Source organism: Arvicanthis niloticus, chromosome 25 (assembly GCF_011762505.2).
Source record: "Arvicanthis niloticus isolate mArvNil1 chromosome 25, mArvNil1.pat.X, whole genome shotgun sequence".
Classification (NCBI taxonomy): Eukaryota; Metazoa; Chordata; class Mammalia; order Rodentia; family Muridae; genus Arvicanthis; species Arvicanthis niloticus.
The window spans coordinates 15,363,160-15,387,397 of NC_133433.1; positions in this window are offsets into that span (position 1 = coordinate 15,363,160).

Sequence of the window (24,238 nt, forward strand, 5' to 3'; positions counted from 1 at the left end):
TCACCCAGGGAAGTTACCACTTACAATTGCCTGGTCACTCTCTCAACAATCACTAATTAAGAAAATGTTCCTATGCTTGCCTTGAGGCAATCTAAGTAGAGGCATTTTCTCAGTTTATGTTTGTCTCAGAATATCTAGCTTGTTTAATTTGAATACATATCTCAGCAAACAGGGATCCTCCCTTATTAGGTACAGAGATACCTAATAGTAAGGACCCATATTAAATGAAGATATCAAAACATATGGAAAAATATTAAGTGTGTGATAAGATGCATCTAAGTTAAGGAAGATTTATGAACAGAATAAAAGTTTGAAATAAGAGAAGATGTTACACTCAACAACTGTAGGCTAAGTGTATAAAACCACCATCTAAGTAAGGGCCTCTAGCAACCAATAGAAGAGATAAAGGTGCTTTTTAGACAATCAGTATGTTTGCAAGAAGTATGTCTGCTCCTTAAGTAAAGGGCTATTTTGCTAGTTCCCATTTAAGAATTTATTCTCTGATATTTATATAAGAAGTATTGAACATAAACTTTTAAATTATGAATTTATTTATTATAATTCCAGCCACTTTAATACTTGACAGGATTTTGATATCTGACACCTAAGACTGTAATATGGCTTTCTTTTCTTTTTTCTTTTGTTTTTTTTTATTGGATATTTTCTTTATTTACATTTCAAATATTATCCCTTCTACAGATCTCCCCTCCTGAAACTCCCTACAAAATCCCCCCTCCTTCTGCCTCTATGAAGGTGCTCCCTCAACCACCCAACCACTCTTGCCTTCCTGACCTGACATTCCCCTACATTCGGCCATTGAACTCCCACAGGGCCAAGGGCCACTCCTCCCACTGAGGTTCAACAAGGCTATCCTCAGCCACATATACAGCTGGAGCCATGTGTTTCTCCATGTATACCCTTTGGTTGGTGGTCCAGTCTGACCATTTGACAATGTTGCTCCACCCAAGGGTCAGCAAATCCTCTCAGCTCCTTTAGTACCTTCCCCAACTCCTCCATCAGGGACCCTGCTCGCAGTCCAATAGTTGGCTGAAAGCATCCTCCTCTGTATTTGTCAGGTTCTGGTAGAGCCTCTCAGAAGACAGCCATATCAGGCTCCCTTCAGCAAGCACTCCCCCACATCCACAATAGCTTCCAGTTTGGTGACTGTATATAGGATGAATCCCCAGGTGGGGCAGTCTCTGGATGGCCTTTACTTCAGTCTCTGCTCCACACTTTGTCTGCATATTTCATCCTGTGACTATTTTGTTCTCCCTTCTCAGAGCACTGAAGCATCCAAACTTTTGTAATCCTTCTTCTTGAGCTTCTAATGTTCTGTGAATTGTATCTTGGGTATTCCAAGCTATTGAGCTAATATCCACTAATCAGTGAGTACTTACTATGTGCATTCTTTTGTGATTGGGTTACCTCCATCAGGATGATATTTTAAACTTCCATCTGTTTGCCTGCAAATTTCATGAAGTCATTGTTTTTAATAACTATGTAGTATTCCATTGTGTAAATGTACCATATTTTCTGTATCCATTCCTCTGTTGAGAGACATCTGGATGTTTCCAGCTTCTATTATAAATGAGGCTGCTATGAACATAGTGGAACATGTGTCCTTGTTATATATTGGCGCATCTTCTGGGCATATGCCCTGGAGTGGTATAGCTGAGTCCTCAGGTAGTACTACGTCTAATTTTCTTAGGAACCGCCAGACTGCTTTCCAGAGTGATTGAATCAGCTTCCAATTTCACCAGCAATGGAGGAGTGTTCCTCTTTCTCTATATCCATGCCAGCATCCGGTGTCACCTGAATTTTTGTACTTAGCCATTCTGACTGGTGTTAGGTGGAATCTCAGGGTCGTTTTGATTTGCATTTTCCTGATGACTAAGGATGTTGAACGTTTCTTTAGGTGCTTCTTGCACTAAAAGTTCCTCAGTTTTGAGTTTTCTCAGTTGAGAATTTTTTGTTTAGCTCTGTTTCCTATTTTTAATAGGGTTATATGATTGTCTGGAGTCTAATTTCTTGAGTTCTTTGTATATATTTGATATTAGCCCTCTATCAGATGTAGGATTGGTAAAGATCTTTTCTCAATATGTTGGTTGCTGTTTTATCCTATTGACAGTGTTCTTTGCCTTACAGCTTTACAATTTTACGAGGTCCTGTTTGTTGATTCTTGATCCTAGAACATAACCCATTGGTGATCTATTCAGGAAAATTTCCCCTGTGCCTATGTATTTGAGGCTCTTCCCCACTTTCTTCTCTATTAGTTTCAGTGTATCTGGTTTTATGTGAAGGTCCTCAATCCACTTAGACTTGAGCTTTGTACAAGGAGATAAGAATTAATCAGTTTGCCTTCTTCTACATTCTGACCACCAGTGTAACTAGCACCTTTTGTTGAAAATGCTCTTTTTTTCAATGGATGGTTTTAGCTTCTTTGTCAAAGATCAAGTGACCATAGGTGTGTGGGTTTATTTCTCAGTCTTCAGTTCTATCCCATTGATCTATCTGCCTGTCACTGTATCAATACCTTGAAAGTTTTATCACTATTACTGTGTAGTAAAGTTTGAGGTCAGGGATGGTGATTTCCCCAGAAGTTCTTTTATTGTTGAGAAAAGTTTTGCTGTCCTGGTTTTGTTTGTTTGTTTGTTTGTTTGTTATTCCAAATGAATTTGAGAATTGTTTTTTTCTAATTCTATGAAGAATTAAGTTGGACTTTGGATGTGGATTGCATAGAATCTGTAGATTGCTTTTGTCAGGATGGCCATTTTTACTATATTAATGCTGCCAATCCACAAGCGTGGGAGTTCTTTCTGTCTTCTGAGATTTTCTTCATTTTCTTTCTTCAGAGACTTGAAGTTCTTTTTGTACAGATCTATCACCTGCTTGGTTAGAGTCACACCAAGATATTTTATATTGTTTGTGACTATTGTGAAGAGTGTCATTTCTCTAATTTCTTTCTCAGCCTGTTTTTTTCATTGAATAGAGGAAAGCTAGTCAAATTACAGAAGAAACATGCTAATTTGAAGGTGTGACCTAAGGAGAAAGATCGAGGTAAAATATGAAAACAAATAGTATTCATTTACTGGGAGGTGCATGAAGATCCCAGATCTGCTGAAGCATCTCACTGAGAAGGTACCTGGGCAAGCTTCAGGTGCTCAACCTCCCTTGCAGCTTCACCTTTCTTTTCCATGTCTCATGGGGCTTCCTGTGTTTTCAGGATCACTGGTTCACAACACTTGTACTCTCCATGCTGAACCCCTAGGAGTGTTTGTTGTTCCTAATTTCAATCTTCATTTTCCTTTTTGTTCACCACACAAAGTTTTCTTCTTGGTGATCTCCAAAAACTACCACAGTTACTACTTCTTGAAAGACTCACATCGAAACCACACTTTCTACAATGAGTATTTTAAAAGAGTTCAGTCTCAGGACCATTATACCTTAATCCTCATTCAACACTGAACTTCTTATTCCAGTTATTTCATAAAGCCTTTAATCATATTTTATCTGAAAAAATACACATTCACACAACAGAGACAACATGTCTAATGCATGACCTCACACTTCTGCCTTTGAGCCAATGAGTAATAAGCTTTTAATAGCACTCTCATAAAACACAGGCATATGTTCATCATTTGTAATTATAAACACAATAGAAAGCAAAATAACAGGATCTGTGGAAACTAAACAAAGAGCAGGATTCTGTTGCTAATTGTCTAAGTACAAATGACTGGACCTTACCAATATCATTCATCATCAACATCACTATAAAAGCCAGAAGAACAATAATGTGAAATAAAAGACTATTAGCAAAGGTTTTTAAACATTTAATAGTTGTATTTTTCATTTTATTTGATATTCAAAACTTGCTCATTCAACTGTAAATATGTAAATGTCTTTCTGCCTGTCTCTCTTTCTCTATTGTCTGTGTGTGTGCATGTGTATGTGTGTGTGTAAGTCTGTGTGTTTGTGGGGGAGTGTGTGAGTGTGCATGTGCATGTGTGTGTATGTAGCTATATTTATATGTAGGCATGAGTTCATATAAAAAAATCCCAAGATATTACAGTGTTTCAACCAATATATTTACAAGAAATTATAAATCAGTGGTCACAGAAAAGTAAAACACACTCCATAGAGACTTAATTCTCTTTTTTTTTTTTTTTTTTTTTTTTGGATATTTTATTTACACTTCAGATGCCATCTCCTTTCCCCATTCCCCCCCACCCCCGCACACACACACTTTAAAAACCCCTATCCCATGCCCCCTTTTCCTTTTTTGCATTCATACACTTTTTAAAAATGTTAATCAAAGGATTTATAAGTTTGGTAATGTTCAATAAGAGGTGTAACCCACTACCCAACCTAGATATATCAACTATCTTTGACTGGCAGAGACACATGAACATCTGCCTCCCTGTCTCCCCCCTCTTTCTCTCATCACCTAGCTTCTCCTCTCCTTCCTCTCCTCCTCTCCTTACTCCTTCTCTTCCTCTCAGTACTCCTCCCACCTCAGCTCCTCCTACATATCACCCTTCCTGTTAAAATAAAACTTTTCTCTCAAAATGCAATTAGAGCATAATTATGCCAATTTGTACCAGTGAGGTACAAGATAGTCCTAATACCCAGTCCATCATTTGGTTGACTAACAGGAACCTCTGTCATCTATCCTAACTAAAACACTTAGTTCTGAACCTGGCTTTTTCCTTGGCTTTAGAATGAATGTCAGCTGAAAACCATCCACTCAAATCTTTTCTCTCAAAGTAAATAGCCAGGATTGGCTATGAGTCTATAAGTTTTCAACCCCATCAGAAATCCAGAATGACTGAGTTAACTAAAATTGTGGGAAGCACAAAGCATAGTTTCTAAACCTTAGCCAATTTATAGAGACCTCTGAACACCTGAATACTCCCTCTACTACAAAACATTGAAGCATCTGTTCTTCCGCCTTCTGTCCCAGGATCATCTGACAGACCTCAGTGCTGCAGAATTATTAAGGCCTGATTACTCTGTCTAGGCAGATATAATCAGTTGACTATTCTGCAAGTGTATCCTTTTCTGGACAGTAATTTGTCTGTAGAAGGAAAGAGGCAATTCTTGTCTAGTGGCTCACAAGTGGAGTAACTCCAAAGATGCTCAATTTCTTCTTAGAATTCAATACAGGAAGCTGTCAGAAGCAGACAGGTCTCTAATCAAAACAAACATTAATACAGAAATGTTTGTCAAGTCAATTTTGTGGACTTCTGACGTTTTGAAAACCAACTATCCATGTAAGGTATTCTGGACAGTTGTCTGTTCACTCCACTCAGCTATTTCTAAATAAAACATAGAAAATACCCTAACAATAAACTCCAAGCCATGCATTTGCTATAGTTCCTTAATTCACAGGCTAAACATCTCAAATCTGTTAAAAAAGTTAAAGAAGGACTGGGTCTAAGCCTTGTATTCCTAAATGTGTTATACTGGTACAATGCCTATGAGAGTAGCAATATTCATCTCACTTTTATATCAATGAGAAGCTCATACCAATGAAAACCTTAAAATTTGTAATCAAAGTAAATTGGTGCTATTTAAGAAATTATATCTTCATCTTGATAATAATTGTACAGATTTCTACCAATAGTTTATAGCTATGCAATAAATCCTAGCTAATCCTCTCTATTCTCACAAAACCACTACTGTTCCCTAGAAAGACAGCCCAACATTTACCACCTTGGTCCCCAAGCCTAGGGAATAGGGGCGCTGACTCTTCATTATCTTCTTCAAGCTGATTATGGGCGTTGAGATATTAGAAGAGAAGTTGGGGGAAGAATAAATTGATAAGCCTCTGATGCTGTGTCTTCACTGCATCCGGATGGAATTTCAGGACCTCAGAGGTTTGAGCAGGTCTGCTCAGCTTGCTTGATGAGTAGATACACCAAGGCTGATTATTCTGCAATATACAATTCTCAAAACTAATTTTAGTATCAAGATAATTTTTTAAAAGGGCTGACATTTTATTAAAGATGTTGGTTCTAACAGCTTTTCTTTTTTCCCCTCTTTTATTGGATATAATATTTACATTTCAAATTTTATCCCCTGACCCCATTTCCCCCACAACCCAGGAACCCCTTATCCCATCCCCCTTCCTTCTGCTTCTATGAGGGTGTGCACCCACCTACCACCGACACCTTCCTCTCCACCTTCAGATCCCCACCCCCAATCAGTGTTCAGCCTTCATAGGACCAAAGATCTCTTCTCCCACCTATGCCCAACAAGGCCATCCTCCCCTACATATACAGCTGGAGTCATGTGTCCCACCATATGTGCTCCTAGGCTGGTGGTTTAGCCCCTGGGGAGCTCTGGCTGTTTGGTATTGTTGCTCTCCTCATGGAGCCACCAACCCTTTTGGCTCCTTCAGTCTACTCTCTAACTTCTCCATTGGGAACCCTTGATCAGATTAATGGTTAGCTGTGAGTATCTGCCTCTGGGTATGTCAGACTCTGGGGGACCTCTAAGGAGACAGCCTTATCAGGCTGCTGTCAGCATTCTCTTCCTGTCATCCATATCAGAGTCTATTTTTGGTGACTGCACATGGGATGAATACCCAGGTGGAATGGTCTCCCTTCAACCTCTCCTTCAGATTCTGTCCCACACTTTGTCTCCATATTTGCTCCCTTGGGTGTTTAGTTACTCCTTATAAGAAAGACCTAGGCATCCACACTTGTTCTTCCTTCTTCATGAGCTTCATGTGGTCTGTTAGTTGAATCTTTGATGTTTCAAACATTTGGGCTAATCTCCGCTTATCAGTGAGTAAATACCATGTGTGTTCTTTTGTGATTGGGTTACCTCACTCAGGATGATATTTTCTAGTTCCATCCATTTACCTAATAATTTCTCGAATTCATTATTTTTAATAGATGTGTAATATTCCATTGTGTAAATGTACCACATTTTTTGTATCCATTGTGTAAATTTGGATTTGTCATGGAATATTTTGGTTTCTCCATCAATAATGATTGACAGTTTTGCTGGGTATAGTAGTCTGGGCTGGCATTTGTGTTCTCTTAGGGCCTGTATGATATCTGTCCAGGATCTTCTGGCTTTTATGGTCTCTGGTGAGAAATCTGGTGTAATTCTTATAGGTCTGCCTTTATATGTTACTTTACCTTTTTCCCTTACTGCTTTTAGTATTTTTTCTTTGTTTTGTGCACTTGATGTTTTGATTATAATGTGGCGGGAGATATTTCTTTTCTGGTCTAAACTATTTGGAGTTCTGTAGGCTTCTTGTATATTTATGGACATCTCTTTCTTTAAGTTAGGGAAGTTTTCCTCTATAATTTTTTTGAGGATATTTACTGGCCCTTTAAGTTGGGAGTCTTCTCCCTCATCTATACCTATTATCCTTAGGTTTGGCCTTCTCATTGTGTCTTGGATTTCTTGTATATTTTGGGTTAGTAGCTTTTTGTATTTTGCATTTTCTTAGACAGTTGTGTCAATGTTTTCTATAGTATCTTCTGCACATGAGATTCTCTCTTCTATCTCTTGTATTCTGTTGGTGATACTTGTGTCTATGACTCCTGATCTTTTTTTTAGTTTTTCTATCTCCAGGGTAGTCTCCCTTTGTGATTTCTTTATTGTTTCTATTCCATTTTTAGATCTTGAATGGTTTTGTTTAATTCCTTTTCCTGTTTGGTTGTGTTTTCTTGCAATTCCGTAAGAGATTCTTGTGTTTCCTCTTTAAGGGTTTCTATCTGTCTACCAGTGTTCTCGTTAAGTTCTTTGAGAGTGTTATTTATGTCTTTCTTAAAGTCCTCTATCATCATCATGAGAAGTGATTTTAATTCCGAATCCTGCTTTTCTCTGACAGGCACTTATACAAGCTCTGAATACTAATCACAAGACAATAAAGGAAAGTATAAAATATGTTATAGAAACTTGTGGAAACTGGCTTATTTTCTATATCTGAGAATTTTAGGATTGATAATTCTCTTTGCTGCCATCTCTAGTCACCCTCACGCATACTACTCAAGATCAATCATGAGAGGAGACCCCCCCCAAAAAAAAACTTAATGAACTTCTGAAACTGAGTAGAAAATTTTCATTTTCTTAGAAGGAACAGCATCAGAAAGATACTGCCTATAATAGTGAACCTGGAAAGACAATATGCCCAGATAGTCATTTGCGATGGTTTCTCTTTCTAAATATTTCATTAATCAAAATTCCTTCACAGACGTAGCAATTCAAAATAATGTGACATTACCTCCGTGGAATGTTCAATGATATGTGTGTGTGTGTGTGTGTGTGTGTGTGTATATATATATATATATATATAGTATATGTATATATTATATGTGTTTATACACATTATACACATATTATGGTCATGTATATATACATATTGTATATACACACATATATGTATATATATACATATATAGTATATATACTGTATACCGTATAAAGTATAATGTTTAAATATATATAATAATATAATATATTTATATTATAATATATTTAATTTATTTATATTTAATTTATAATATATATATTTAAACATTATACTTTATACGGTATACAGTATATATAGTATATATATATATATACAGTATATATATATATATATATATATATATATATATATATATATATATATATATATGTGTGTGTGTGTGTATATATATATTCCCAGACTCAAATTGCTGTCTTCCTTTTAAATTTCACAAAAATCTCTACTGGCACCACCCATTTTCTAGTATATTCAGCAGACCACATCTTTAAAATTGCTTCAAATTAAATGTAATTTTTCACTACTCATGATTGTACAGACAGATTTGATCTTAAGAATCTCAATACATGGTAAAACCAACTGATCTGGTAGTCAGGAAAGAAAGAGTCCAAATGTGATGACTGCTGCCAGATGAGTCATTGTGGCCATACTTGCAAGTTCAATAAGATGATCAAGGGCATGGTGCTGACACTGATTAAATATGATGGGAGACTCCTACTGGCAGATTCCCATAGAAGCGCATGGCAGTATATGATAAGACTCGGATTTTGGCATCCATGCCTGTATGTCTCATTTCTTTTCCACCAAGAGTTCTTTGCATTAAAGAGTATTGAATAATATCCAAAATGACCTATGTTTACAACTTATTCAATGAATGATAAAAAAATACAATTCAGATTTTAAAGACTGCATTAGCCCACAGAGACTCAATATTCTTCTCATGTTTAATTTTGGGATGGGAAAAATGTTTGTCCTGCTTATTTTTCCTAGTATTTTTACCAAGAATTTTCTATATACTGAATAACATTGCTGCTCAAAAGGCTGAAGTGAAGAGAAAAAGACAATGTCAAAGATGATAAGAGGACAAGAAGCTGACAGGGTATTACTCTTTACATTGTCTAATTTGGTTTCTAGAAACATTTAAGTATAAATTAATTCTTAAACATATTTCAGTTTAATTAGTTTTATCATTGTCTTCTGAATGATAAAACAGATGCTATGAAGAAATATTTGTCAAAATCAGAATAGAAATCATTGAGTTCTGAACTAAGCCTGAGCTATATTTTGCAGTCTATACTATACAGCCATGGGTTAATAGAACAGAATTCAAGACAACACAAAATTTCTCTGACCTAGCCACTTTTCTCAATTATTAGATTATACTTGCTCAGAAAGAACACAATGCATAAAAAACAGTCCAGTATTTTTTGTGTTAAAACAGTCATTCTTTGTAAGTGTTAACTCAATAATAGTGTATGATTTGTGGATAATCTAACAAAGCTTGCATAAAGGGTTGATTGCTACATAGAAAAGATTCTGTCATACTCCAATGCTGGTACCCTATTGTCAACACTGATCTTCAGGCAAACAAAATGAATGCGATTTTCAACACTTCCTGGAAGTTAAGTTCCAGGCCTTCTGATTCACATTTTTATTTTAGTACAATGATACAGAGAAAGATGTACCATGGTTGAGTAAAATTTTATGTTTCTAAGAAACTCATTTATTAAAACAAAAAGCCCAATGTCAATAAAATGTCACCAGTGCAACCTGTGCTGGAGGTCTGATTGCAACAATTATATAGGAAGATATCCGTCTCCTCACAGAGCCCATCTAAATCATGTGAACTCTCTTCAGTAGGACACCATCTGGAAGCAAAAAGAAAGTCCCTCTTTAACTGACCCTTACTCTAAACAACAACAAAGACAATTTTTTTTCTTTTTTTCTTTTTTAAGAGGGAACCTCTAGCATGGGCAGCTTCCAACTTGTCATGTAGGATGTTGGATTCCAACTTGTCATGTTGGATGTTCTTAAACTTCTAACATGTTGTGATTTCAGACATTTACCACCACACAGTTTATGTGCTGCTGGAATTTATGCAAGTGCTGGAGTTTACCCAGGACATATGCAAACACTCTACCCCTGAAACACACACACACACACACACACACACACACACACATTAAGCTTTTCCTTGCTGTACAGCAGTAAGTTCCCTCCCACAATCCATCAATATTTTTCATTCAAATTAATGTAGAGAACTGTTTGAAAATATTTTATCCAGAGACCTATTTACATTAGAAGAACAATTGAGACCAGAATGAGATTAAAATATGCCAAAGTTATCAGATTTTAAGGAGACTTAAATAAATTTATATTTAAAAAAATCATAAAGGGTATCCACCATATAATAAAGCCTTGATTAATCTTTTCTCTTTCAGAATAGAAAATATCTGGATTTATTTGTTTCATTGTTTGCTTGTTTATTTGAAACAGGCTTTGACACTGTGGTCATGGCTTGCTTGGAACTTATTGTGTAGACCAGGCTGGTCTGATACTCATGGAAATCAGCTTGCTTCTGCCTTCAGACTTCAGGGTTTAAGGCATGTGGTCACATCCCTTGCTATAAAGCACATCCTATATTTTCTGATGTACTTTTAGAATTATCAAACATATTCCGTTAATAATTGCTTATATGTGGGTAGGGTGGCTGAAAATGCAGAAAGTTCCTCCAGGCAAAATGTTAGGCATGGAGGCTACGGCTATAGTGGCTCATTAAAGGCTTTCTCCGCAGTTTCTCAAGGCATGGCACCAATGACACAAGAAAGTCCATGAGTTTTACAGGCTTTATTTTCATGGCGGATGGTTGCTGGATCTGGATGCACCCCCCATGATATTCAGGGCAGACCTGAGTTAAATAGGGAGGGAGAAAGAGGGGAGGGTCTGAGGAAAAATGTTTCATTGGCTATGCCCTCTGGCCTTCAGGTATCTCATTAGTATGTAAATGTCTTGAGGCTGAGGCCTGTAGTCACACCCTCTAGGGAGGAGCTGTATTGCCCTATGTGACTGAACAGGATCCATGCCACATGTTAGGAGCCTGGATTCTGAGAGTGTGGCAAAATAGATGCATGTCCCTTACAGGGTCTCCGGGCTACTTCCAGCCAGCACTTCTACCAAAAACAAGACCCCTTTCATGGCCCTACACTTATATTCTTGGCTCATGCATTAAGCCATATCATTGAGCTTTGTTTTCTCTATTTAGCTTGAAATTTACATAGATTCTCACTAAATGGTTATTCTTGAAAAAGGTAATAAAAACCTCCAACGATGCTGATTTTCTTTATAAACTATATGTTCAAAACTGTAGGGGATTAAATATAATGTAAATTTAAAATCAATAAACATATTATCTTTGACACCAACAACATAAAAGATATCTGGAATGTAAATGGTCTCTATAGTACATAATGAAATGTTTAATTTTCACAATATTTTTTTAATGCTCTCAGAAAATTATGTGTCCATTGCCTTGCCTAAAACAAACTGGAACTTCATGTTAAAAAGGCAAAAGATAAGTTTTAGAAATATAAGAAATATAGAAATAAAAAGGTAAACTCATTAGGGCAAATTTCCAACTAAATACATCCCCTAGCAATTAACTTATATTTTCTCTTTTTGTAATATCCATTATGTATGTGGAAATGTTAAAAACACAAATTTCTAAACAAAGCTAGTCATCATCAAAATGTGTAGTCAGCAAACTATTTTTCATAAAACAAGAACTTTTGTCTCCATGAAATATTTACATATGTCTATTATTGATTCATATGAACCTGTTGGTTTTCTGAGTAAAACTGTCATTTATTAAAAAGCGGGTGTGTTTTGTCACACGTTGTGTGCAGATGGGGAATGTTGGAAACAAATTATCTGCTCACCTCCCCCCCCAAAAAAAAACAAAAAAACCTTGAAACAACTCTGAAACTTGAAGCTAGTATAGATAGGTTTCAGCATATTGGAACACACCTATATGAAGGATTGAAGTAATATTGACTTATTAAAACATATCCCACATGGGCAGGTCATAGGCAGTTATCTCAAGATATAATGGTAATACTTCTAAGAAGCAGTGATGAAGTTAGAGTTGGTATCTACTATATTATTGTGAAACACCTCGATGCCTCAGATGTTCTCATAATCTACTTTGATTATTTTACACTTATGTAAATGAAAAACCATGTAAATAACTACTGTGCCATCTATACACAGCCCATTTTAAAAGTGTCTCCTATATGTTTGACAAACTTAGAAATAGAATCACTTCAAATTTAACTGGTTGTATAATATTTGCACTCATTATAGGAAAAAAAGAAATTAGTTATAGGGAAATTATGGTCCTGCAGAAAAGATATACAAAACCCAAGGGTCTTTAACAAGTGGGAAAAGTCATTTGTATGAAAACATCCAAGCAACACATTAGGAACCATTAATATCCAAGTGAATTACTTTTTTATCATGTAAAGATGGATAATTACTTAAGCCTTGGCAAATTTGCCAAACTAAATAAATACTTAACTAACTATAAATAAGAATGATGAGATGATGAGAAGAGATCTCCAAAACACAAAGTGGCCACAGCTCCAGGGAGAGAGGTTGTCCTCCAAGATGATTTCTCTGATTTTTAACTTTGTTTTTCTGTCTAAGAATGCTACACATTACCAACATTCCCAAATTTATGTAAGGAACATTTTAATGTGATTATCTTATATTTGTTCTGTGGGTAGACTTGCTTTCTAAGAATTGGTGATACTGGTGATTTGTCTTTTTTTTCTATTCTGAATTATGATTTTAATCAATACATTGAGACATAACAGATACATACTGCTTTAGGGTTTCCATTATGATGAAGAGACACCATGACCAGAGCAACTCTTATAAAGGAAGACTTCATTGGGGCTAGCATCCAGTATCAGAGGTTTAATCCATTGTCATCATGTCAGGAAGCATGCAGTGTACAAGCAGATATGATGTGGGAGGAGCTGAGAGTTCTTTATCTTGATCTGCAGGTGCAGAAGTAGACTCTGTTCTATATTGGGCATAGCTTGAACATATACAAAGCCTGACTCTAATATCTATATAATAAAGAGAAAATATCAAGCTGAATTATAGGTTGAAGGATGTTACCATAAATAAGACTATGAATTGGACTTCAGAATACCATTTCTACCCTACCTATACAATACTATGATATTATCATTTTATATTACATATATGAATTTTAAATATACATTGAGATAGATAGATAGATAGATAGATAGATAGATAGATAGATAGATAGATGATAGATAGATAGATGGTTGTCTTGCTTTTATCTTAACACCATATACACTATTTTTCTTTCTTCAACAAAGTACTCTCAAGCCCTATCTTAAAATCTTTCACAAACTAATCAGCTAACTGTGCTTTGAGATAATTCACAGTAGGTTCACATTGCCAGTTACGAATTTTTTTATACAATTATACTCCCATTTTCTGCTTTAATTCCAAACTCCACCAGTCTAAATTCTTATACTGAATCCATATGAAAAATACAGATAAAATACCAAGCTATATCATGTGTTGGAAGATGCTACCAAAAATAAAACTATGAAATTTTCATTGGACTTCAGAATATTACTCCTTAACCTACACAAATATTTTAATACTATATCTCTATATTATAATTTTGTATTACATACATTTTACTCATTATATACACACATTAATTTCATAGAGATAATATTAAATAGTATATCTATATATTTTTTTAATTTTATTTTTTCCCAATCTGCTTTTATACCATTTTTATTACATGAAAGTATTAAGGTCAGTTCTAGGTTGAGAAACAAGCAATGCAATGAATACAAATAGTCAAGGAACAAGCAAGACAATAAACAAATAGTCAAAGAACAAACAAGGCAATAAACAAAGTCCCATGATCACTATTTCTAAGGAATGACCAAATAGCTGGTGACCAAAATATCTGAGCCTGCTTCCCTGTCCTAGCCCAAAGTCATTTTTGTTCCTGTAGCCTACTTTTTTGTTCTATCCTAAAATTTAGAGTCTTGCCTGAAATTCCTTCTTTGTCCTAGCCTAATGTCAAATTCCTACCTGAAGCCCATGTCCTTGTCCTTGGCCAATGTCAGATTCCTACCAAGAAGCCCCAAAAGCTTTTCACATCCCCCTCTTTTTTATTGCTTAAACAAAACTGAGTCTGTCTGAGGTCATTCTGACAAGAGTGCATTCCTTACCCATCATGGAATATGCTTTGTCAAAAGCAATGCACTTCTGTTTTAGGTTGGTAAGGCTTTGTTCAGAATCTTATCCATCCTTGTTTTACCAGCCTGTTAAATTAATAGCTCTGTCTGGGGGTCTATTTTCAGTTTCAAGCCATTTATTTTGACTGACAACATGTTGATGCTGTTAAAGACAAACTTTAACATTATAGGCAGGAAAAAACAGTATTCCCAGAACAAAAAGGGCTAACATGATCAAGGTATATATGCCTTTCTTGAAGCTTGACCAAAATGGAAATACTGATTTTAGGACATGGATAATTTTATCAGCAGTATCTGCAGCATCAAAGCTTAGCAGAGCAGCATTCTTTAAATTCATAATCTCACTATGCAAAGTTAAAACATCCAGAGAGGTGTTAGAATTATGCCAAATACACTACAAGTATCTTTAATCTTTTTCCTACTTATAATAACTTTCATTGTACATTTTAGAAGTAACACAAATCCCTTGGTATTTGGCATGACATTCGAGATGGCTCCTTCCTCTTAAACTCTGAACCTCCATTCAATAATTTGAACAAAATAAAGGGCATCAATCTGATGTTCCAAATGCCTATCTAAATCTTCTTATATACTCAACACATTAGTAAAAAAATTTTTGATAAATGATTTTTAAAAGTAGCTGTCTTAACTTCTTGTGTCAAAGTAATTGCAGAAGCAGTGGTCCTAGCAATTAATGTAATTAAAACTATTATACCAGCAATAATCAAGCCCACTACCCTCTTGATTCTGATTAAAGCCTGACTCACTTCTTCCAATACTCTGGGCCCTTTCTGAGTCCCCTTTGCCCGCGAAAGAGACACGTGAGGCAGTGTTTGGGTAGTTACTACAACACGGCTTTATTCTTGTATCAGCAGAAGCAGAAGACCACAAGCCCGGGAAAGGCACTGCTATATGTACCCTAGAGTGGTGTGTTCACTTCTGATTGGCTGTTCACTCATCACCCCCTATTATGCCCAGGGATGGGAAGTGGCTTGGCGCACTTTTGCCTTTTGCACCTGCACAGTTTAGTTGTTTACTAGTGGGAGCACCGGATGCCAGCGCCATCTTGTAATGGCGAATGTTGTCACCGCTCACCGAGGCTCCTAACATCTCCCCCTTTCAATTTTATTAAGATGGAACAGCCTTTTGCCTATCAAGCGCAGCACCAACTCAGTGAGGGAAAGCAGAGGCCTGATCCCCTGTGCAAAATGAGATATTGTAATGGGTTTCTTCTCTTGTCATTGTGCAATGAGTAATACTTCCCATACCCATCTCGATGCCTTTTTGTCGGGGAAAGGGAGCCCCCACTCTGGAGCACCCGGCGGCCGTCCCTGCTTGGAGAGGAGGTTTTGGCATCAAACCTTTGTGCAATCAGGCATACTTTCAGGAAATCTATCCACACTCGTGGAACATTCCCTGTTGAGTACCCACTCGCAAACACCTCTAAATATTCAGGTACCACAGTTATTCAGGCAAGGGCTGGCTAGACTTAGACCTCTCATCGACCCAGTGCAATGGGCTGAACCCTTGGGGTGCATCGACTGAGGGTCTCAGTCATCCCTTACTTTCTTAGCCTAGATTGCCAAATTTCAGGGGAAGATCCTTGCTCAAGGCTACGAGTGCTTGGGCGATAGCGACCTTGTCACATTTTTGTTGGGCTCTGAGCTTGCAGACCAACCATAACATGAACACTAATCCACAACATAGGGCTGCACCAAACAGGCCTATCCCCACTTTTTAAGAAAAGGCAGAAGAAATTCAAGAAGTAAAATCGCCAAGGGCAACAGGGTCCACTCGTGTTCCATCAGGGCTCAAAATCTGGATCTGCAATTGCTGCTGCATCTGGTCCAGCTCCCTAGTCCAATTCCCTTGTAAATAAGCAGAAAGGTTATGGCTTTGAATAAATGTATTATTCATAAATCTCAGAGGTGTAATACATAGATGTGGGGTTGCTGACACACAGTTCATTTGAACCACATCTGTGAGTTGTTCTACATGGGCTTGGAGCAAATCAACTCTCTGATTGACCAACAGAATGTCTGATGCCAAGTGTGCATCCACTTTTTGTAGAGTGGTCAAAGCCTCAGAAGTCTTTTCTGAAATTTGATTAACAACAGTAGCTGCTGTAACATGATTAGCCAAGGCTATGCCGGCTGTCACAGCTGCAGCTGCAGAGATGGTAATAGCAGTGATAATGGCTGCAGTAATGCCAAAGTCTCTTTTATGTCTTATTAATGATGTAATAGGGAAAGTTTCAGGATCGGCTTCTACTGGGATGGGCACAAAGGTAGGCACGTGTACAACCAAGGCCAGGTCCAGTGATCCATTCCAGCATTGTGCCAAAAAGCATGTAACATTCTTACAATCCAAGATATCAGAATTATTTTGAAAGTTGGATAGCATAAAGAAAAATGGGGGGTCCACACACACCGACACCCATTGTGCAGATGTATTTCTAAACACCTTATTAATTTTAATGTTATCCAAATGGCTAGAGATATTAGATCGTGTAGCTGAAACATTTTGTACTTCATGAAATATACCATTCAACAAGGCAAAGGCAGATACACTGGCACTAGCTCCAGCCTCATCACTCAACACCCAATGATAAAAGGGCCAAATATTTTCTATGCCAGTGCTCTTACCTGTATTATTCATTATAGCCAAGTCGAGAGGAGAGGATAAATTAAATCCTCTGGCAATTTGTTTCTTGGGTTTAATCTTATACTGGCAAGGTGAACACCACTGGAAAGGACAAATCTGGATAGTACCACAGTATCATCTGTTGCAAAGTGGCATTATTGGTATGCCAATTGGACCTCCCAATTATAGTAACATTACTTCCAATCATGGTGGTGGTAATGTTTATAGGTGCTGATTAATTCAGACCGACATTTCCCGGTCCTTCCATCTGTCCTGAACTAAACTGATTCAAGACAGCCCCTAGCACTCTTGTCTCTACCTTACTGTAAGTCACAGGATCCACCCAATTAGCAAGAGTAGCTTTCTTAAGAATCATACAAGGTGTATGTAGTTTACTTGTCTTATTATCCTTGCTTGCTGCCACAAAACAAAGCGTAAAGTTTAATGGAAAACTTGTAGCATTATATAACTCAGGCTGCTGGTAGGTGCACCAAGAGCACGGGGCATCCATGTAACACTCAGTAGCTGTAAACAACGGCAGTACTGCAGAATTTGAATGTACTGGCATGGGAACAGGCCAAGATCTAACTATGGCCCATAGTGGTATACTTATCCCCAAATTGAGCATCAGCATCAGGAGAATCAGAGCCATTATCTTGCAATCTAGCTTCATTCTTCATGATCTACACCAGCTGAGTGGGGACCCAAATTGGATTGTCTTCACCCTGTGGAAAAACACAGACAGCTCCCCTCCCCTGCCATGGCGGGGGTCTATCGCGTCCCTGACCTTGGAGAAGGACAGCATCCATCTCTAAATTTGCTGCTGCAAGTCCTGCATTAGTGAGGGGACCTCCCAAGCCTCAACACATTCTTAACCAGTCTTGTAATCCCTTGGCTCTCCAAGGAGCAATGGCTGCATGGCATTCAGCTGTGGCATTTTCAAAGATCATTTGTTCTATCAAGGCATTGCCTGCTCTGGTTCCCCAAAGATTCTGCCACCTGCCTCAGTCATGTGGGCCATAAAGTCAGAGAAGGACTCACTGGTCCCCTGAGTTATTTTGGACAAATAAAGATTACTCCCTTCCTTCCTAGGGAGAGACTTCCATGCCTTTATTGCAGTTGATGCTATCTGTGCGGAGACCTGCTAGGGATGAGTGGTCTGGTCGTTCTCGTGTACACCAACTCCAGCCAGCATGTCAAAATTCTTGGACCTACCTATACTGTACTGGCTCCTTCTGCCACTTCGAAGACCGGAAATACCAGCTGTAGCTGTCTCCGATCTCCTGGGCTGAGAAATGAATTAGAGACGCTGCCCAGGGGCATAGGCCGGAGGCAAGGGCTGGGCTGAGGGACTCAAGGTCTTTCTTAGTCTTATCTCAGGACAGTTATTTTTTGCATAGGCGGCTGCCTCCTGTTCTAGGCTCTCTTCCTCTCCTTGCATTAGGTCTTCCTCGGAGCTGCTAAGGTCTATGGCGGCAAGCTCCTTAATGGGGTAAAGGGGGGTCCTTTTGACCTCCACTCTCTCTTCACCAGCTGGTGAAGGGTCCTTAACCTTAATAGGCCCTGCAGTGGCCCCTGTTCCTTTTGAGTACTCTTTTCTTTGACCAGGCTCCTTGGCCTGTCTCTGTTGCCCAGGCTTTTTTGCCTGCTTCTTTTTTCCAGGCTCCTTGGCCTTATCTTTTCCCCCAGGCTCCTTGGCCTGATGCCAGCTAACATGCTCTGTTTCTGATACCCTGGAGTGGACCTCTCCTGAAACCTCTTGACTTGCCCTAATAGCTGTGCTGCGAGCTGGATCCCCACAACACAAATAAGCTAAAATCGAAAGCAACACAAACAAGAGGCCAACTAGCGAAGCGTCGGCAATGAGTGAAAATCCGCTCGCAACCAAGACTTCCACCCCAAACATACCTCTCAGAGACGTACCTCGATCCTGTAGTCTTTTAACCTGCCCTGAATCTCGGGGGGTCTCCCATGTTGCCTTGAAATTCCCAGGTTTTGGCACCAGATATTCCAGGCCCCTTCCCAGTCCCCTTCAACCGCGAAAGAGACATGTGAGGCAGTGTTCAGGTAGTTACTACAACAAGGCTTTATTCTTGTATCAGCAGAAGCAGAAGACCACAAGCCTGGGAAAGGCACTGCTATATATACCCTAGAGTGGTGTGTTCACTTCTGATTGGCTGTTCACTCATCACCCCCTATTACACCCCGGGATGGGCAGTGGCTTAGCGAGCTTTTGCCTTTTGCACCTGCGCAGTTTAGTTGTTTACTAGTGGGAGCACCGGATGCCAGCGCCATCTTGTAATGGCGAATGTTGTCACCGCTCACTGCGGCTCCTAACATTCCAATACTTGCGAACTTTTTTCAGAAGACTAAGGTCCTGTAATACTCAGGGCAATAAAACCAAAGCTGGGCAATAGACCCCCCATAACATACATGCCAGGTTTCAATACATTAGCAAAATTAGAAAGTGTACAGTCAATACAACTTACATTAAATACTGTAGAAGAAACAAATTTTAACATGACAATTAAAAGAGCCTTAACACATGCACTAATACTTGCTTGAAATGCAGATCTTGCCCCAACTTTGTCTCTTCCTAACATAACATCATAGAGAACTGCAGCTAACTTCCAAATTTGTCTCTGATAATGTTCAGAACCAGCCTTCCAAATGAATAGTGTTATTTTCAGTATTGGATTGATCCTAGACCAGTCCATGATTGAGTCCAAATAACTGGTCAAATTTAAGAAAAATATGAGTCATTTTCTATAACTTTTCTCTTAGATTCTCTGTCCCACAGGTCTAAAACTTGAAGCAAGGCAGCTTGTCCCATCTGGGATATAGGCAAGCAAAGGTGGGTCAAAAACATATGTCTAAAACAGCTTCCTAGTTACCATTGTCCGGCCACTCAGCAAGCTCACAGGTGAGCAACATTCATTAACCCTCAATGAGCATGTCTCACCAATCACTCTGGCAGGCACCATGCTCCCTCAGCATCCGGCAGAAAAAACTTAAACATTTCCTCTTCCCCATATTAAATACCTGATCAGAATCATGCCATAAACCAGTAAGAGTATCCTTCCCTTTCACCTAGGCATAAATATGCCTAGTTGTGTGGTGACATAAACATTCAGCAGAAACTTCCTTGACATCCAAATTTTAAAAAAATAAAAATAATATGATTTAAATAAATTTGTGGTATATGGAGATATACTTCCCCTTTTTTATTTTACAAAGATATTGTTTTAAAGTATCATGGGACAGTGCCACAATACCTTGTCCTTGAGGATTATAAGGAATCCTAGTAATAGGGCAATATTAAATTGTTGACAAAAAGTCTCAATTGCTGGACTGCAATCACCATTTCCTTTATCAGTCTTAATCTGATTTTGAACAGCCAGCATAGGAAAACAATGTAGGCAGTAACTAATTACATGTTCAGTTGCTTCTCCTGGTAAAGTTGTTGCAACTAGAAAGCCTGAGAGAGTGTCCATAGTCACATGTGCATATTTTAATTTTCCAAAATATGCGTAATATTCATTTGATATAATTGATTAGGTAGAGTCCTTAAGCATTAGCACCATTATGTGGTCCAGGTAGAAATTTAGGACATTCAGGACAAGTCTTTACAATTTGATGTGCACATTCTCTAGAAATACCAAATTGTTATCTCAAGCTGTTACTATTTTCATGATGTTTGTTTGGCTAACTGTTCCTGTGTAAGGCCTATAATCCGCCTGGTAAACAAATCAGTTTTGGCATTGCCCTAAGTGGTCCAAGCAATCCAGTATGTGCTCTTAAATGTCCTATAAAGTTAAGGAACAGTATTTGCATAAATACCTGCAAAATTTGAGAATTAGCAGTATCTAAAAAAGGAACAGTTTCAAGTTATTGTAAAACATGAGCTATATACTGGTTATCAGTATACAAATTAGAAGCTTAAAATTTTCAACAGTTTTTTAACTTGGATATTTTATTTATTACATTTCAGATGTAATCTCCTTTCCCCAATTTCCCTCGAAACCACCTATCCCACCCGCTCCTGCTTCTATGAGAATGTGCCTCCACCCACCCACTCCCACCTCCCTGCCCTCACATTTCTTCACACTGGGGCATCCAGCCTTCACGGGAACAATGGCCTATTCTTCCACCGACGTGCAACATGGCCATTCTCCCCGACATATATGGTTAGAGCCATTAGTCTCTCCATGTGTGTTACCAGGCTGGCTGTTTAGACCTTGGGTGCTCTGGTTGGTTTGTATTGTCACTCTCCCAATGTAGCAGCAAACCCTTTCAGATCTTTCAATCCTCTAACTCCTCCATTTGTGGCCCTGTGGTCAGTTTAATGGTTGTCTGTGAGCATCTCCCTCTGTATTTGTCAGACTCTGACAGAGCCTCTCAGGAGACAGCTATATCAAGTTCCTGTCAGCATATGTGGAGCCTAACCCGAGGTCTAATCTCCATTCCACCTTCACCCTTCACAGGTGGGTGTGATAAACAGGCCTCAGGCCCTACAGAGATTTACATACTAATGAGGTACCTGATGGCCATAGGGTGGAGCCAGTTAAGCATTCCTCCCCAGCCCCTCCCCCCTCTTCCCCTCCCTATTTAACTCAGGTCTGCCCTGGGTTTTGGGAGTGTGCATCTAGATCCATCCATCATCCGCCATGCCAATAAACCAGTTTTGGAAACGTGTGTTCCTGTGAGGAACCTTGGAGAGGCCTTTAGTTAGTGAGCAGCCGGGCCTAACTTCCAGCTAGAGGAACCCAGGGCATTCCCAGCCGACTATACACAGCCTGTCCTAGAGGAACTCTCTGCATTCCACAGCCAACTACACACAGACTGGCATGAGGAACCCTGTGGTTCCCCAGCCATTTTTTTTTTTTTTTTTTTTTTTACAAGCATACACTTCCTATATAGGCAGGAGGGGAATTCTTTTGTGATTGGGTTACCTCACTGAGGATGATATTTTCAACTTCCATCCATTTGCCTAAGAATTTCTCAAATTCATTGTTTTTAATAGCTGAGTAATACTCCATTGTGTAAATGTACCACATTTTCTGTATCCATTCTTCTGTTGAAGGACATCTAGGTTCTTTCCAGCTTCTGGTTATTATAAATGAAGCTGCTATGAACATAGTGGAGCATATGTCCTTGTTATATGTTGGAGCATCTTCTGGGTATATGCCCAGGAGTGGTATAGCTGGGTCCTCAGGTAATGCTATATCCAATATTCTGAGGAAATGTCAGACTGATTTCCAGAGTGGTTGTTCCTGCTTGCAATCCCACCAACAATGGAGGAGTGTTCCTTTTTCTCCACTTCCTTGCCAGCATCTACTATCACCTGAATTGTTTTATCTTAGCCATACTAATGGGTGTGAGGTGTATTCTCAGGGTTGTTTTGATTTGCATTTCCCTGATGACTAAGGATGTTCAACATTTCCTTAGGTGCTTTTCAATCCATTTTGAGTTTCCTCAGTTGAAAATTCTTTGTTTAGCTCTGTTTCCCATTTTTAATAGGGTTATTTGGTTGTCTGGACTCTTAATTTCTTGAGTTCTTTGTATAGATTTGATATTAGACCTCTATTAAGTATAGGATTGGAACAGATCTTTTTCAAATATGGTGATTGTCATTTCATCCTATTGACAGTGCCCTTTGCCTTAAAGAGGCTTTACAATTTTGTGAGGCCCCATTTTTCAATTCTTGATCTTAGAGCATAAGCCATTGGTGTTCTGTTCAGGAGCTTGGTGATTTGTCTTTATGGGAGATTTTGACAAGCTGTATCTCCATTGTTGGACATTTTGGGGATGAATTCTGGGGATCTCCCTCATCTGAGGTCTCTGGGAATTTTAGAGGTTACTCCCATCCCTGACCCCTGACAGCTATATATTTCCATTCATTCTCCAGAATCTCAAGGCTTCTCTCCTGTCTCCTTCCAGACCTAATCCTGTCCCCTTGTCCCCTCCCACTCCCTACTCCCACTTATGCACCTTCATCCCTCTACCACCCATGATTATTTTTTTCCTTCTAATGTGGGATTAAAGCATCCTTATTTGGGCCTTGCTTCATGTTTAACTTCTTAAGGTTTGTGAGGTGTGTCATGGGTATTCTGTACTTTTTGACTAAGATCCACTTATCAGTGAGTACATACCATTCATGTTCTTTTGTGTCTATGTTACCTCCTTCAAGGAGATATTCCCTAGTTTCATCCATTTGCCTGCAAAATTGATGATGTCATCATTGTAATACTGGAATAGTATTCCATTGTATAAATAAACTACATTTTCTATATCCATTCTTCGATTGAAGGACATATTGGTTGCTGTCAGTTTTTTACTTTTACAAATAATGGTACTATAAACATACTGGAACATGTGTCCTTGGAATATGGTGGAGCAACTTTTGCATATATGCCCATGAGTGGTATAGCTGGGTCTTCAGGTAGAACTATTTCCAATTTTCTGAGTAAGTACCAGATTGATTTCGAATACTTGTTTCAGTTTTTAGTCTCACTAGCTATAAAGAAATGGTTTTGTTTTCGTTTTGGGTTCTTTTTTTTTGTTTTGGTTTTTGTTTTGTTTTGTTTTTCTGGTTTTTTTTTTTCACCACAGGTCCATTGTGCATAAATTAAATTATGGCTCCTTATTTAGTATTTTAATGAGATTCTTGAGTGTGGGAAGGGTAGGTCTCTGTCTTTTTTAGCTGTTTCTAGTACCTTCTTGGGCTCTTCCTTCTCTTTGTCTTTTGCTATTACATTGTATTAGTTTTTTCTTTTTTCTTTATATTATATTATGTTGTATATATCATATCATATTATATTATATGCCTAGCATGGTAGCTCATGCTTTTGATCCTGGCACCTAGAAGGTAGAGGCAGGCCTATCTCTCTGAGTTTGAGGCCAGCCTTTACTATACAGTAATTCAAAGGACAACCAGGCCTACATTAAGAGGCCATATCTCAACATTTTAATTAATTATTAGTTAATTTAATAAAATATGAACCCTTTAAAT